The 492-nt window shown below is 43.5% G+C and overlaps 1 long non-coding RNA gene across 1 annotated transcript; it reads right to left on the minus strand.

Moving 5' to 3' along the window:
* Positions 1 to 9: 9 nt before the first annotated feature.
* LOC104774909 lies at positions 10 to 492 on the minus strand. Its single transcript, XR_765578.1, has 3 exons — positions 441 to 492; positions 278 to 350; positions 10 to 192 (listed from the first exon to the last, which is right to left on the minus strand). It is a non-coding gene; the product is annotated as an uncharacterized LOC104774909 (long non-coding RNA).

Here is a 492-nt window from a genome sequence, read left to right on the forward strand (position 1 = left end):
ATGCTCTTGTAAGCGTGTTCGAGTTTCTTGCTGATGTCATAGTCTTGAAGAATGTCTATGATTCCAAAGATCATAACAACCTCGTAGTACTCTCCTGTTGGTTCACCAACTAGCTGGAACTCACAGTCGCTTCTCCTCATTGTCCTCTCTGCTCGAGCCGGCATGTTGCCTCCAAGTCTGATACTAGCCCACCTGCAACAACAAACCGATTTATTATTGGACTGGAAAGCAAGAGATTGCTTTCTAGGTATTGAGTTCAATTTGTTTTTGTGTTTACCTTGTAGGATCAGATAGAAGCTGATCCACGTCTGCTCTAGATAGACGAGGTGCTGTTTCGTCTTCAAATTCACCTGCAGTAGCGAAAGAAAACATATTTGCTTCACGGCTACTAAAGTATAGAAATGATATTTGCCTATTTGGTTTTTGTTAGAAGTGCGAACCAATGGGCGTGCGAGCACCAGAAGGAATCAGCTCTCCAGCGACTGATGCTTC

Source organism: Camelina sativa, unplaced genomic scaffold (genome assembly GCF_000633955.1).
Source record: "Camelina sativa cultivar DH55 unplaced genomic scaffold, Cs unpScaffold06724, whole genome shotgun sequence".
Classification (NCBI taxonomy): Eukaryota; Viridiplantae; Streptophyta; class Magnoliopsida; order Brassicales; family Brassicaceae; genus Camelina; species Camelina sativa.